The sequence below is a fragment of the Macrotis lagotis genome, chromosome 5 (genome assembly GCF_037893015.1).
Source record: "Macrotis lagotis isolate mMagLag1 chromosome 5, bilby.v1.9.chrom.fasta, whole genome shotgun sequence".
Classification (NCBI taxonomy): domain Eukaryota; kingdom Metazoa; phylum Chordata; class Mammalia; order Peramelemorphia; family Peramelidae; genus Macrotis; species Macrotis lagotis.
Window position 1 is genome coordinate 116,658,255 of NC_133662.1, and position 16,687 is coordinate 116,674,941.

Genomic DNA, 16,687 nt, shown 5'->3' on the forward strand with positions numbered 1-16,687 from the left:
AGTCAGTACTAGGACATAAATAAAGTAGATCAATCATATTAGTCTAGGTAGAAAATTTGAATAAGTATCTTTTAGGAGCCTGGTAGAGGAGCTCCAATAGTTGAGGAAGAATGGCACCAGAGTTGAATAGGTTATAGTGGGAAAGGTATAGTGTAACCATTTAAAAGAGGAAAAACTATATCCCAGAATTTAAAGAGGGAAATATTCTATGACTCATTTGCTCAAATAAAAAATACCTATATCTATAAATAATTAAGCCACATATATTCAATATATATTAAAGGGGTGTTATTCTCCTACAGAGATAAGAAAAGATTTATAATACAATAGTACTTGAACAGGTAGTCATTCTCAAAATAGAACACCTTCAATATAAAATTGGGCATTCATACAAATCAAATATTTATTTCAGATTATTTGAGACTAGAAAAGGCATGTGGAAAGCCTGAATGATCATTTTCAAATAACCTTTTCTTTTTTTCCCATGTTTTCTCTTTCTCTTTTTTTGCTTCTACAACTCCAAATTAAGAATCTATGACCACTCTTCCCCATTCCAAAACATTGTGTCTCCAAGTATCTTGCTGATTGGTCAAAGCCTCCTGGCTGTCACAAAGTGCCTGAGGTTGGCCACCTCTGTCACAGTAATTATACTCTGCTGACCAGAGTGGACATCATAACAAACATAATTTAATCTTTGCTTTGAGCTGAAGAATCATCATGACAATTTTCTTAACATGGCATATTTCATACATCCTCTGAAAAAGAATGAGTGGACAGCTGAGATCTGAAGAAAACTGATATTGGCCTTAAGGTAATTCATTTCATCCTATAACCTTATCAGAAATTCCATATTAAAAAACATATTAAAAGGCTTAATTTTCTATCTTGAATATTTTCCTCTCTTTAAAGCTTCATGCAGAGATCCTGCAACCATTTTGTGTCTCTGTATTATCTGATGTGTGTATATCAGCTATATATATATATACATATATATATATATATACATACATACATAAAACAGAATCATAGAATTAAAGTGGAAAAGTGTATCTACAGGGATCATTTGACAGTCCTCTGAATTTCCAACAAGGACCTTGCTTTGACAGAAGAAAAATAATTTCATTTTAAATGACCTATCCAAAGAGTTCCACACACTGTGCTCCTCCCCCTTTAGTAATCCAGTCTACTGTTAAGCTCTTTGACAGACCGGAAATAAAATAAAAATCCCTCATCTAAAGCCTTTTCTTCCGTTCAAGAATTTTCTACAAGTCAGGGAAGGCAAAAAAGATGCAAACTTAATTTCTTAAGCATTTCTAGGAAATAGGAAACTTTCTAGCTTTTCAATTGGAAAATCCCAGTTTATATTATTTTGTCACAACCTATCAGCCTAACTGTTTCCTATTTTGTGTTTTAGCTCAAAGTGTACCAACTGTGAGTAGATAACTTTGAACTAGAAAATCAGTCTTCTTGAAAAATAAAGTATAATGGAAATAAAAGAACAAAGCATTCTCAAAGTCTTTCCAAAATAGAGCTCAGAGTTGTCCTTCGTCAATTCAATATTTGCAAATCACCTTCTTTGTTTACCCTTTGGAACTGAACAATGGAAGTATTGGTTGAATAATGATTATTCATCAAGAACAACCTATGAGAAACATTATGAAGTTGAACAGATCTGGGTACAGGTTGGATATTCAATTCCTTTGTAATTTTCATGTTTACTTTCTATTTTTCCACTACAGAATTAATGACCTTCTCATAAAACTACTCACTGACAGAAACCAGAACACTGCCACTAAAGTGCACCTAGGTATTGGCTATTTTCTTTGACATTTCATTCTCATACATTTAGATTTTCCCCAAATGTTCTTCTGAACATTTGAAAATGAAAAAAAAAACCTAATTTATGTTGTACTATATATATATGTACAAGGAGTAAAGATAAATCAATAGTTCAGCAGGATTAAAGGAAAAAAAGAAACATTGGTGAACTTACTGAATTCTAAAGGGTCCCTATTACAATGGTGTTTACTGTATCACAAGGATCAATATTGGTATTTAGAAAGCATATGGTTTTTCAGTCTTTTAAGAAATGGAAACCAATGAAAACATAAATTTGTAGATATTGTGACGCAGAGTAGACTATTAGTACTAAAGTCAGAGGACTGGGTTTCTTATTCTATCTTTTCCACTTCATATGTGTGTCCACATTTGCCCTCTCTGGACCCTAATCTCCTTTTCTAGAAAAGTTCTAAAGGATTTATGTTGTTTGACTTCTGTTTTCAGAAATGTTATAGTTTGAGATGACTAATTGGAAAAACACTGGAGTTTTGTAGGATGTGTCCAAACAAAATTTATCAATAAAGATTTTCAAATGAAATTGAAAGAGACCTTAAATAAATAGTACCTAATATTTTTAAAAATCAATTCTTCATTATGGATACCTCCAAGATAATTGACTATTATAAGGGAGCAAAGTAAGAAGGATCAAGAAATGTTCTTTTTTGTAGTGAAAAAAACTGGAAACTAAAGGGATGTCTATCAATAGGAAAATGACTAAGCAAATATTTGTATAAGAATATGATATAATATTAATGTGTCATAATTGATGAAACAGTTTCAGGAAAGCTAAAGAGACTTGTTTGAACTTTAGAGTGAAAACAATATTTAAAAATAAAAACAATTTTGAAGGATTTGAGAATTTTAATCAAAGCAATGGTAACCATAATTCAAAAGGACCAAGTATAGAGCATACCTAATTCTTGATAGAAAAGTGATAGTCAAGAAGTACAGAGACTAGTATTTTATTAGCCTAATATGGGATTTTACCTTACCTTGACTATAAAAATTTGTTGCTGTGGGGTTTTGTTAATTGTTCAACTCAGAAAACAGATGCAATATTAGGAAAAGAGGAGAGAAAATAAACACTTGCTAATTAAAAATTTTTTAAAAGCTCAAGAAATATTCAAATGGGAATAAAGTTGGTAAGATAGTGATCCTAGCCCTATATACCAAAAACATTCAAGAAAGAGAAGAAGAACCCATTTGCCCAAAAAGGTTTATAGCAGTTCTTGTAGTTGTATTTTGTCCTTTCTTTTCAAATAAGACTGGGGACATTACGGGTGACATTTTGACTTGTGTCTGAATTGGATTTAAGTGAATCAAAGTAGCAGCACAAAGTCATCAGCCTCATTCTGTCTTCCAGTCATCAAAGTCCAGATTTCAGACAAAACTCAGGACAATTGGCGATTGTTCAGGAGACTGTGTGTGATAACCTTGGCATCTTTGATATTTGACCAAAGTGTAAGTGCTCTGCAGCATCTGCTTCAATAGCCTTCATGGCCACAGAAGCAAATTGTTTTCACCCGCCCATTCTGCCAGAGGAAGTTTTTATATGCTTGGAGTAGGCATCCCCTTAATTCATCAACATGTTTGAGACTTCTTGGGTTATATTCAAGTTGGTTTGGTCCTTCTACTGAGACTGTTTAATCAATCTATGTTCACCATTCTTTATATACTGCATAACAAAGGAAAGTATTTGAAACAAAGATATAAACTGCTCCAAACAAGCATTTTTATTCCTCCCCTGACATCTATTTATTTCCAAAGGAAACAAAAAAATAATTTCAAGAATAAAAAACCCAAAGGCAAAGTGGGGATTTGAACTCAAATAGAGGCAGCCTTTGGTGGTCTGCTAGAAGGTTAACCTGTAGAATGATGCAGAGTAGGTTAAGCAGGAATGACAATTGCTAATTCTAAGTCAGAAGCTTCAGACAGAGACACTGCTCTTGATGAATAGGAAGTTGCTGGAATTTTTTAAAAATAAATTTAATACTTAAAGACCTTGAGGTGAAGGAGCTAATGACCCAGGGATACTTGGAGGATGAAGAAGAAAATTCTCTCAACTTCACAAGTCTTAAGGAATGAGAAGCTATCCTATTGGAACAAGGAAAACATCTAAGGTTTGTCTTCTAATCTGATACCTGAAGAGTTTGCTTCTTTAAAAAAGGTCTGGGGCTAAGCAAGCAACAGAGCCGAGGGCCGGGCGGGGAGGCCATGGTGGCCAGGGTTACCCGGGGCCGCCATGCCTTATGCCAACCAGCCCACAGTTCGGATCACCGAGCTCACGGACAAGAACATCAAGTTCATCATCGAGAACACGGATCTGGTGGTGGCCAACTCCATCCGCAGAGTCTTCATCATCAAGGTGCCCATCATCACCATAGACTGGGTCCAAATTGATGCCAACTCTTCAGTGCTGCATGATGAGTTCATTGCCCACAGGCTTGGGTTAATCCCTCTTACAAGTGATGACATAGTAGAGAAAATGCAATACTCCAGGGACTGTACATGTGAAGAAATTTGTCCAGAGTGCTCAGTAGAGTTTACACTTGATGTCCGTTGCAATGAAGACCAAACTCGCCATGTCACATCTCAGGATCTCATTTCTAATACCCCCCGAGTCATTCCAGTGACATTCCGAAGTAGAGACAATGACCCCAATGACTATGTGGAACAGGATGACATCCTCATTGTCAAACTCCAGAAGGGCCAGGAGCTGAGACTACGAGCCTATGCTAAAAAGGGCTTTGGCAAGGAGCATGCCAAATGGAACCCTATAGCTGGAGTTGCCTTTGAGTATGACCCAGATAACGCCTTGAGGTATACAGTCTACCCAAAGCCTGAAGAATGGCCAAAGAGTGAATATTCTGAGATTGATGAGGATGAAGCCCAGGCTCCCTATGATCCCAATGGCAAACCAGAGAGGTTCTACTACAATGTGGAGTCTTGTGGTTCTCTTTGCCCTGAAACCACTGTCCTCTCTGCTTTGTCTGGTTTGAAGAAGAAGTTGAGTGACCTCCAGACCCAACTAACCCATGAGATCCAGAGTGATGTCCTGACTATAAACTAGGAGCAGTGATTTCTATCAGAAATGTGACTCAAGGATAATGGATGGACTTTGAGCCTGAACTTCTGAGTGCTTCTAGAAAGTAGACTAAAATTTGTTCAAAGTTCTGGCTAGCACAACTCATCTTCTAACCCTTTTGCCAGTTTGGGATGTAATTAGCCCATGAAGATATCATGGGAAGGAAAAGTGGGAAGCTTTACTCCCCACATCTTGGTCTCCTCGAGTTTGTCTGTTCCTTTAATATGAACAGAAAATAAAAAACCTTTTCCCCCTGGGAATCAGTAAAGATTTTGGAGGATGAAGTGAGTAGATATATCTATTAAGTCCTTATTATAAAAACCTTAAGGCTCTATTAGGCCTTAATACATTATCTCTACAACAGCGGGGAAAACATAGCAGAGAAACTTCTCTTCTTCATGATTGCAGACCCAGTCTTCCAGTGAGTTACTTATTCAGTTGCTGGGGTTTGAACCTTTATTGAGTGGTGTTTTCTCCAAGGCTTGCTTTGGTGTGTTCCATTAATTTCTTAGCAGATTCCAAGTTAGACCCATTGCCTTCTCAATCCTAAATTCCTAACTAGCTTGATCTCCTAGTTGAGAAAAGAAAACAAGCATCCTTCAATGTCTTCTTGACAAAGGTGGATTAGCCCTGACCTTACACTATAGGCTCCAAAGGAAAGTACTTCATCAGAGAGTGGTTGGGTGACAAATCAGAAAAGCAAATGAGATAGTAAGGGTCCTTTATTGATGAGCAGGTTTTTTTAAAAAATCATTTTTTGGCAATAAACAGCACATAATTTTCAAAAAAAAAAGGTCTGAAGCTTCAGTCTCTGGTTTCTAGGCTAAAAGAGAGATGGCAAAATCCACTTTTATGGGTAAGAGGTTATATATTAGTCAGTGAAGCTAGAAGCTAGAAATACAGAGAAACTCTATAGCCTCATGCCTAGTAAACACATCTGACAATGTTCGGCATCAACTATGGAACTAGCAGTATACTGCCAAGCTGTGGCCAAACAAGATCAGCTAGACAAGACATTACATTACATTACATCAGATGAGAAAGGGAACAGTATAACATCATTAGGACACATTGGTGGTCATCCTGCATCCAAGGCTATTTATTAGTCAATTATCTAGATGTGTGCCCAGGACAAATGCATTTTTTTTTCCTTTCCAATTCCCAGATATAGAAGTTCCAAACAGGTATATGTTTCTATATGTCTACCCCAACCATATGTCCTCCAAATGTATGCTTCTCCATGTGCTTCCTAGGCTTATATACTTTTCCAAATGGTGGCATGAATATTTATGGGAGATCATGTACAGTTTTACAGGAGCAATATTTTTATTTTTATTTTCTTACCATGATATTTCATAAAATGCCTTTGAATTCGTCGTGTGCTCTGACTAAATAATAAAAGTATACATGAACAAAGAGAGTTTGTGCACTATAGTCTTTGAACATAAAGACCCATCGGTCACTTTCAATTAGGGATGGCTCACATGGGCAGGAGGGAAGAAAAAGAATTCCCTCAGGTAGAACAAATCCAGGGCAAACCATGCATCTTAAAAATTATGAAATTGGACGCTACTGACAAAATCAGTAGGTTTTTTTTTAATTGAATGAATGGATGAGAATGCTTTGACTCCTCCTTGATATTGTGATTGAGGGGACTATCTCTTACAACTCCCTCTGAAACTGTAATACAAGGATTTAAGAATATAAAGATAAAGAATCAGAATGTCTGTGAAGGGATGATGTTTGTCCTTCATTCTCAAAGAAGGCCATGACAAGAGAAGTGATACCATGAAAAGTTCATGAATTGGGTTTGGGGGGGGTGCTGCTATGTACCAGCCTCACTTTCTCCTCCAGAGCCATCTAAATTCAGTAACTAAATATGAATTAGGATGACTGGAGATGGCCCAGGAATTGAGGCAATCAGGATTAAGGTGGAAGGCCCAAGGTCCACACTGTTAGTAAGGGTCAAGTGTCTGAGGCTGTATTCAAACTCCTGTTCTCCTGACTCCAATACTAGCTGCACCACCTAGTCAGACCTACAAAATCAAGGAGTAACAGACGGACAGCTCATATGTTTCATTGTCACCCATGAGTTGCAAAGTGATCCAAAGGGATGTCTAGAACATTGTGGAGGATTCACATAAGGATATGAACAAAGGATGCATGACATGGGAAAGTGTGATAGGTTGCAATCTATATCAGTGAAATCACAGATCCACTGAAAATCAAAGTAACTGGAATACTAGGGTGCAATTGAGGAAATTGCTAATAATTTTTTAATGATAAGTTTTAAAAGAATTATTATTTGTAACTTTTAAGTAAAGTATTAACTCAAATTTAGCCAAAAAAAGAGGTCAGGAAGCTTTTCTTAATGACAGATAAAAGTCTGGTGCTAATACTAATAGAATTAAGGGGCAGCTAAGTAGCATAGTGGATAGAGCACCAACCTGTCTCAAACATTTAATAATCACCTAGCTGTGTAACCTTGGGCAAGTCACTTTACCCCATTACCTTGCAAAAAAAAAAATAATGGAATTATTGATTTAGAGTTAACAGAGGTCATATAACCCAATGTCTTCATACTACAGTTCAAGAAATTAGACCCAGAATCTATGCGACATGCAGAGAAGAGAGAAAAATGGCAGGAAAGGTTCAGTTTGGGAATCACAGCAATCCTTATGATGGGAGAAAAGTTACAAGTCTTGATTGTGCTAAGAGTTCAGCAAACGACTTTCATGGGAGCTGGCAGGATCGAGAAAAAGGTCAAGGAGAGAAAATTATCTACTTTTAAATAATGTTTGTAAGGAAAGATCATTAATGTATGGAAAGTCTTGGTCTACCTTCTGATGTTTCATTTCTATTTCAAAGAAAACATGTTTAAAAATCTTGATTTTTTTTCAATTAGCACAGTAAATCTAATCATATGATCTGGCTACCTAATTTAGCTCTCATTTGAAGTTTAGTAAGAAAATATCTTAAGAAATTTGAAAAGCTAACTTGAATTCAGTCCAAACATTTATGTAAAAAAGACCCAGTGCTCATGAAAATAGAAATCAACATTGTATATTGCTTTAATGAGATTTTGGTCTAGATGGGGAAGAATAAGACAAGGACATATAACGAGTTGGAAAATGATTAAGAGAACAGAAAAAAAAAGATTAAAAAGAGTAACACAGGAGATCCAAGGAGGAAGAAATATTTATCAGAAGCATTCTATCAAAGGCTTCATGGAGGAGGAAGCATTTGAAATGGAACTTGAAAAAGGCTTTCCTAGGAAGAGATGGACCTTTTGATAATGGATCTAGTATGTAAAGAATTTCAGAAGCAGTAAGGAAATTGAAAAAATTGGAAAAAAAGGAAAATCAGTGACATTGTCCAAAAGGTTATATTCAGTGAGTAGTAAATGTCAGAAGCAGCTCTTCTAGAGTGGGAAAAGCCATCTTGCTCACAATGTTATTTCACCATGATTCATGTATTAATAGATTTAAGAAAATTTTCACATGAATAGTCTTAACACAAATGCTTTAGTCCCAAAGGAGGTATAGAGGGTCCTTATCATACAATGATATTAATAACAAAAGTAGAACTAAAAAAGAAAAAAAAGTGGGCAGTTTTTAAAAGCTCAAACAGAAAAATGAGCATTACATCATTTGCCCATTATCTTGTATAAATTATTTGATTCTGTGTTAACTCTAACCAAAGCCATAAAGAACCCTGAATCCACAGGGATAGCTGTTCCTGAGAGGGAGATCTGCCCAATAATTTGGGAAGGGTATGCCTAGGATGCTAAATGTACATAGAATGAAAAAAAAAAAAGCATTGAATTTGGAGTTTGAAGATATGGGTTAAACAGGGGACAAAACCCACCTCCATCTTTTATTCCCTTCATACCCTTAGGCAAGTCCATACCCTATCTAAGCATAAGTTTTCTCATCTAAAAAACATTGGAGTTGTACTAGACACCTTTATTGATCCTTCCCACTATAACAGTGTGATCTTGATACCCTCTGTCATAACTTAAAAGGAAATGAGGACCCAGCAATTAACACATTCACCTGAGGATCTATGCTCAGGTCTCTGACCAGTTTTTCACCAAAGTATACTATTTGGTAAGATTGAGAGGTTTACGGTAGCAATCAAAAGGGGAATTTGATTGGCAGTAAAAACTATCCCAAATATTTGTTTCATAAAAGGTACAGTTGAAGGATGTTGGTTGTTAAGAAAATATTAGAATTTATAGTTGAAAGATAAATGGGAAGAAATACTGTGGATTATACCAAGAGGCATAATAAGGTTGTTAAAATTATACATAAAAAACAAGAACTCAAGTATGGCTCAATTGAATCAACCCAAATGTAGCTAATTAACATTTTGGCCATCATAATAGCTGCTTTTCTTTAAAGCAATTAATTGGAGCCCTGCAGGGTTTAATATGGTTGAAATAACCAGAGGAGTTTTATAACAAGCTGGTTATTTTCATCATTTGAATAACTGAATTGACTTGACCACAGGGGAATCCAACTGATGACTTTGGTGATCAACATGCAGACTGTATAGTTCGCTGTGAAAGCTCTGCTGAAATGAAGAAGCCTCCTCTGTTGTTAATGAGAAGACAGAAATGAGTCCTTTGATGAAGCAAGACAAGTGAAGAAACTATAATAATTTTAAGTGAAAATGATGATAGCTGGTCAGAGACTAAAAGACTATTTTGTATTATTAGAAGTGCATGTAAAAGAACTGACATATAATAACTCTTATTCACATAGGTTTCCAAATGAATGAATGAATGAATGAAAAAAATGTTTATAGAGAATAGTCTAACTGCTAGAACTATGAATAAAAACAAGCGAAAATCTTTGCCCTTTGCCCTCAAAAAACTTCTAACATAGGAAGATGGCACATATAAGGGAGTTGTGGTCAGGTAAGATTGTTTTGGACAAGAAAATCAAACTGAATGGTATTAAGCTGATAGTTATCCCTGTCATACAGATGATGAAACTGAAGCTTAGAGAATTTAAGTGACTTGTTGAAGGCCACAAAGATAAGTATAGGAACCCACTTCTCAGGATTTCAAGTCTAAGTGCACTCTCCCCTTTTTCTATTTTTCTATTTATTCCTTTTGGAGGTTTTTTTTTAACCTCTTGTCATTTCCTAATATCCTTCCCTAATACTGAATCCTCCCTTTATAACAAAGAAAGCTAGTTAAGCAAAACCAACTGATAAAGCTGTCATACTTAAATCATTCCACACCTGTCATCTCCCATATCTCTCAATGAATGTTTCATCTTTTGTTCTCCAAAACCAAAATTATTCATTATAATTCATCTGAGTTCATCTGAGGTATGCTTCTAATCATCTTCTATATTGTTCTCCTAGTTCTTTCTTTGCTCTGCATTATTTCTTGTAATTCTTCCTATGACTCTCTGAACTCCTTACATTCATTATTTCTTACAGCATAGAGACATTCCATTCAATTCATACATTACTATATGCTCAGCAGTTATCTAATTGGTGGGCACCCACTTGAAGTCCAGTTTGAGAATAGGGGGGAATATCACAAGTACTCTTTACGCTATACCACTAAGATATATTCCATATGATACAATAAGTCAGAGAGAGATTTATAAAGAGGAACATCAATTATATTTTCTGAATACCTACATGTGTTTGTTGCTGTGTATTATAAGTAGTTTGCAGTATGTTTAAAAGTATAAACACAATGCAACTAAATAAAGTTTTAACAGGTTTTATTATAAAGCACTGAATTGTGTAGAACAAGCAATGTGAACAGGAGTTCCAGAAAGGTAAACCTGGTTATTAGCCACAGCATCACCAAAAACCACAGAGATGAATAGGACTTCAATTTGACTTTGACAAAAATTTTTGAGGCTTCTGGAGGTTCAGTAGATGTAACTGATTTCAAAATAATACAATAACTGCTGCAGTACAAAGTTAAATTTGGTCTTCCTGAAGAAGATAAAACAGAAACTTAATCAACTGAGAGATGACCTAGGAAATCATTCTTTTAAAGCGCAACTTCAATGTCTCTTCCTAAGTGGCTTTCTTAATCACTCGACTCACATGAACAAACACAGGCCATTCACCACATATTTGTCCCACAAGTTTCCATTTTCTCCTCATCCCTACCCTCCTTGATGCATGGTGATCTGTTGATCATAGTGAAAAAAAAATCAAAAGTTTCTTCTTACCACAGATGAGGCAGTTTCTGGATAGGTGTCCATCCTCCTAAGGGTCAGTCAGTCAATAGTCAGGAGATAACCCCAAATACCAAAGACCAATCAGATGGATTGCAACAAGGTCTATGCCTTTAAACTCTAACCAAATTGATCAAGAGAACCTAAAGAGAAACTGTGACTCAAGATTTGATTCTCCATTAGCGCAAAGGGCAACAAAAATGTGCATACCCTTTGATCCAGTAATACAACTACTAGGTCTATAACCTGAAAAGATCATGAAAAAGGGTAAAAACATCACTTGTACAAATATATTCATAGCAGCCTTGTTTGTGGTAATAAAAAATTGGAAATTGAGTGAATGTCCATCAATTGGAGAATGACTGAACAAATTGTGGTTTATGTACATTGTGGAACACTATTGTTCTATTAGAAACTAGGAGGGATGGGAATTCAAGGAAGCCTGGAAGGATTTGCATGAACTGATGCTGAGCAAGAGAGCAGAACCAGAAGAACACTATATATCCTAACAGCAACATGGGGACAATGATCAACCTTAATGGACTTGCTCATTCCATCAGTGCAACAATCAGGGACAATTTTAGGGTATCTGTGATGGCTAATGCCATCTGCATCCAGAGAAAGAATTGTGGAGTTTGAACACAGACCAAAGACTATTACCTTTAATTTTTTAAAAAAGTTATCTTATGTAATTTTTCTATCTCTTACACTTTATTTTTTTCCTTAAGGATATTATTTCTTTCTCTCATCATATTCAACTTAGATTAATGTATACCATGGAAACAATGCAAAGACTAACTGACTGCCTTCTGTGGGGGGTGGGGGGGAGGGAAGCAAGATTAGGGGGAAAAATTGTAAAATTCAAAATAAATAAGTAATTTTTAAAAAAAAACACTATTGAAATGGAAAAAAAGAATCCTTCTTGAAAAAAATAAAAAGATTTGATTCCCTCTGTCTGCCATCTTAGCAACTGATTCCCTGTGGAACATGGAAAACCAAGACAGAAGCTACACATCCAATGTCATTAGATCATTTGATTAGTCCTACATGAGTGAACTGAAACAATGTGATCTCAAGGAGAAAATTTAGAAGTTAATTATCAAAATATCTATTAAAGATTGGAGTCAAAGTTAAGTAGGAAAATAAAAAAACCTAGTAACTAGGAATATCCATTTTTTAATTGGCTATAAATTTTTTAAAGACCATCCTAGAGGAGTAAGAGATGTCACAAGATATCTCATGTGAATAATGTACACAACTTCCATCTGTATGATCCCAAACTCTTATCCCATCTTGCCATCAGCTATACCCTCAAAATGAGTTGCATAGAATTTATATTTTCTGGATTGGAAAAACTCAAAGTACTATCTAGGCCAAGCCCTTCATTTTTCAGAGTAGAAAATTACACCCTAGAGAGGCATATAAGTGACAATGATGAGATTTGAACACAGATTCTCTTGTCTTTTACTATTTGGAGTGATTATATACCGAGTCACATAAGACATTCTTTCCTTTCTATTAAAGGCAGCTAGGTGGTATAGTGGATATTATTCTGTGCCTGGACTTAGGAAAGCCTGTCAGCCTCAGACACTTCTTAGCTATATGACCCTGAACAAGTCATTTAACTCTATCTGCCTCAGTTTCTCTGATTGTAAAATGGAGACCTTCCTACCTTCCTACAACAATACCTTCCTACCAGGTTGTTATACTGTACTGATAAAATGAGATAATATTTGTAAAACATTTGGCACAGTGCCTAGCCTTAGAAAACAGTTAATAAATGCTTGTTTTCTTCCTTTCTTCCTTCCCTGTAAAAACTACAGGGAGAGTCACCCTGATCCCTGACAAACAATACAAGGGGGTGGGGGGGGGGAGAATATACCTCATTAACTCTATGTTTTACTTTATATTTTCCAAGATGCATCATCATACATTATCCATCTGTTGAATCCCAAACTCAGCAGTTCTTGAGGTAATTTAGCCTAATACTGCAAAACCATCACTTTTGTGTTTCTTCCTTACCAAAATGCTTACCATAATACTTCATAATTGCTTGGCTGTTTTTATATTTTCTAAAACATTTTCCTATCACTATGTCATTCAAGCTTCATAGAAACCCTGTGAAGTAAGGAAGGACAGCTTTATTATCTCTATTTGTTATACACAGGCTGAGAGGAAGCATTAGACCATGGCTCTACAGAGGTGCAATGACAAACTGCCCATCGATACAGCCTCCAAGGATCCTGGATGCCTATCTCACACTGTGAAGGTAGAAATGAACCACAGGCTAATAAAGGACAGGAATCATGGGCAATAAGTTCTTGGTATTTTCTAGACTTCCTCCCCACCACCCTATTATTCTGCTATGAATGAATGAAAAATAGTGTGATTATAAAAGCAGAATAAGCTAGAAAGGATTTCCAAAACAAAACAAATCTATGTGGACAAAATGGTCCTTGGTAGTTTTAGGTTCCCTTCTTTACTTGCCTAAGTCCTCTGTAATTGGACACAGCATCCTTCAACTTAAGAGGAAACCCATGAGTGTGTCCTACATGTTTGTTTCCCCAACACACTGTTGGTCTAGACTCCATAAAAGCAAGCAAAACAGGGATTGAGTGCCCAGGAGAACTGACCAATGATGAGCTTCAACTACCTGCTGCTTGTCAGAAATTTTTCTAGCTCTACTCAATGGTGTTTCTGCTTCCAAAATCTTGGTCTCTGGCACCACTTTATACTTGAGGAAATTGACACACCAAAGAAATAAGTGACTTGATTCTAGTTTCATTCTATATTAGCAGCAGTACCAGGATGAGAATTCTGGATCTTCTTGAAGAAATAAAAAAGATCATTTCATTGCCTACCAGTTTCCTGCCTTCCTCGGGAAGAGAAGAAACGCTGTTCTATAGCTTAAGATCTCCTATTTTCCTGGCAAAGTAGAGAAATTATATTCCAGGACTCACCAATATACTGTCTTTGTAGTAAGGGGAGAAAAGTCATTCCATTCTTTCAGATCTCTAAGCTAGTCACCTTTCTTCCAGTTAAGAGGGAAAATATCATTCTTTCAGCTTCATTTATCCCCTTATCAGAATTTCCTATGGTCCTGAGAGGATTTTTAGCCTTAGACCTAATCCTTTGAGAAGTTGATAAGTGACCTGAAATCATTCCTCAATAATTAACAATTTCCTACTTGGTTGTATCCTTCCAAAGTCAGTGATTGTTAACCCCAGATTATTGTTATTTCCTCAATGAATTCAGTGCTTGACTCACAGTCTTTCTATCCTCAACTCATGCCCTCATTCTGGAGGATAGATACAAATACATACATATATATATATATATATATATATATATATATATATATATATATATGTGTGTGTGTGTGTGTGTGTGTGTGTGTGTATGTATGCATATGTATAGAGTGTGTGTGTGTGTGTGTGCATATATATTCCCTCAAGCACTCTAACTTCAGAGTTCCTCAACTTACTCAAATTCTGTTACACCCAAAGATGGTCATACTCTAAATCTTTCCTTCACCCTCAAATACATCATTCCCACTTCTACTCTAAAATTCCTTTAGCTAATTATAATCTGTTGTTCTTCTACCTTTCTCTCTGTTTTTCAATCTAAAACATTATTCATTCTCATCATTCTCATCCAATCCCTCAACCCTTCAGTTCTTTCTCAGGCAAAAGCTATACTTTATTTCCTTTCTCCTTTTGAGCATCTGGTGAACCAGTTTAGCTCTACATTGTCTTCTTCTTGCCACTTTTTTCCTATTGCCAATATTGCCCTGCTAAGTCCCAGCCTTGGCTCTTCACTACCTTTATTCCTATTCATGCATTGCTGAATGAAGCTATAGAAAAATCACAAAACCATAGCACAAAACTGGGTCCACTACAAAGTTATAATGTACAATCTCAAGTGGGCCCTCACTTTGGCAAGGCAATCCTTTTACAACTCCCAAATTAATCAATTATCACACTCACCATAGCCTTTTTACAAACCTTCAATCCTCCTGTAGAACCCTCCCAGCTGAGAAACTTGTTTCATTGAATTTTCACTGAAAATTGAGATCATTTGCCAAAAGATTTCTCTTCTCTCCTCCTCACCTCAAATCACTCAGATGTCACTATTATTTTCTTCACTCATCTCCCACGAGAAGCAGTCCTCCAATTGAAGACAAACTCCTCTACATATTCATTTTTTCCTTTTTTCTCCCTATGCCCCTCAAAACTTTCACTTGATCTACTTATCCCCAACAATCATCTCATCTCATTTTTCTTCTCCCTTTTAAGAACTAAATTCCTTGAGAAGGCTGTCTACAACTAATACTTTCACATTCTTTCTCCTCTCTCATAATTCTTTTCCTGCCCCATAATTCAAATGATCATCTCTTTGCTGCCAAATCAAATAATCTTTTTTCATCCTTCTTGACCACTCTGCATCCTCTGAGTGTCATTCTCATCAATATTGTTTAAGTTTTCAGAACAGTTCTCTAATATAGTTCTAGAATGCTACCTACTAGACTTTCCATTGCTCAATCTCCTTTGCTTTCCTCTTCATCTACTTCACGCTAATAACCCTGGGTATCCCTCAAAACTCTATCCTGGATCTCTTGTTTCCTCTCTCTAAACTATTTAACTAGCTGATCTCATTATTTTCATCCATTCAATCATCATCTTTAAGCAAATTATTCTCAGAATAATGTATTCTCTTTCCTAGTCTCCAGACTTACATTTCCAATTGCCTAATAGACATCACCAACTGGATGAATTGTAGACGTCTTAAATCAATATGTCCAGAAAAGAACCCTATCTTTTCTCCAAAGCCTTGCTAGCTTCTCTATTATTATTGAGAGTATCACCACCCTTTCAGTTATTCAGATCGACAACCTCGCATTATTCTTGATTCCTCTCTCTCTTTCATTTTCCATGTTATCTGTGGTCAAATCTTGTCAAATTGACCTATGTAACCTCTCTAGTATATGCCCTTTTCGCTTCTCTGACAATTGATACCATTATTATGCTAGCACAGACACTTTCACCATATATATATATATATATATATATATATATATATATATATATATGGATTACTTCAATAGCTGATTAGTTGTTCTATTTGATTCAAGTCTTTCTTCATTCCAGTCTATCCTCCACTAAGCTGTCAAATCAATCTTCCTATAGTGTAAATCTTACCATGTCGCCTTCCTATATAATCAACTCCAAGACCAGTTATAAAATCACTTGTTTAATATTCAAAGTCTTTCACAATCTGATGCCCTTCTTCCTTTCCAGTCTTCTTGGATCATGATATCCATTCTACATACTCTAAGATCCAATGATTCTGGCTTCCTTAATGCTCCTTTCTCAAGATATACTATCTCCCAACATCTATTTGCTCTTACTGTACCTCATGTCTAGCATTCCCTCCCTTATCTCTGCTTTCTGGTTTTCCTGACTTCCTCCAAGTCCCAGCTAAAAATCTCCCCTTCTATGAAGAGACTTTCTTCTTCTTTGATAATATTAGTTACTTCTGTATTTATTTC

At 36.0% G+C, this 16,687-nt stretch overlaps 1 long non-coding RNA gene and 1 pseudogene across 2 annotated transcripts; both read left to right on the forward strand.

Moving 5' to 3' along the window:
- Positions 1 to 692: 692 nt before the first annotated feature.
- LOC141489848 (uncharacterized) lies at positions 693 to 13,456 on the forward strand. 2 transcript variants are annotated; one of them, XR_012469007.1, is made up of 3 exons: positions 693 to 811; positions 1,740 to 1,807; positions 13,307 to 13,456. It is a non-coding gene; the product is annotated as an uncharacterized LOC141489848 (long non-coding RNA). The 2 variants fall into 2 exon arrangements; XR_012469008.1 differs by lacking the exon at positions 1,740 to 1,807.
- LOC141489846 (DNA-directed RNA polymerase II subunit RPB3 pseudogene) lies at positions 4,076 to 5,312 on the forward strand (annotated as a pseudogene).
- Positions 13,457 to 16,687: the final 3,231 nt, after the last annotated feature.